The following is a 454-nucleotide window of genomic DNA, read 5'->3' on the forward strand; positions in this document are numbered from 1 at the left end:
TTGTTTCTTATTACTGGGTTTTAAGTTCTTTGTGTAGTTGGATAACAGTCCTTTAGCAGATGTATCTTTCTCCTAGTCTGTGGATTTTTTTCCCCCTCATTCTCTTGACGTTGTCTTTTATAGAGCAGAAGCTTTAAATTTTAATCAAGTCCAGCTTATCAATTCTTTCTTTCATGGATTGTGCCAATTGATTATTGATGAAAGTGCCAGGTAATTCAATGGAGAAAAGGGTCTTTGGCCGATTGTCAGGGAAGCAGAGTGCCAATTTTCCCACAGAATCTCGGTCATGTGTCTCCTGAGGGACTTAGTTTCTTTATCTTTAAAATGGCGTTCTCTATCCTGGGTCTCTGGCCCTAACCTGAGGACTGATCTATTCTCCACCTTCTCTCTTCCCCAGAAGTCCTCTCTTTCACCTTATTCACTGCTAGATTGAAGGCAAAGGAGGAGTGTGGAG

Source organism: Pteropus vampyrus, unplaced genomic scaffold (genome assembly GCF_000151845.1).
Source record: "Pteropus vampyrus isolate Shadow unplaced genomic scaffold, Pvam_2.0 Scaffold4154, whole genome shotgun sequence".
Lineage (NCBI taxonomy): Eukaryota > Metazoa > Chordata > Mammalia > Chiroptera > Pteropodidae > Pteropus > Pteropus vampyrus.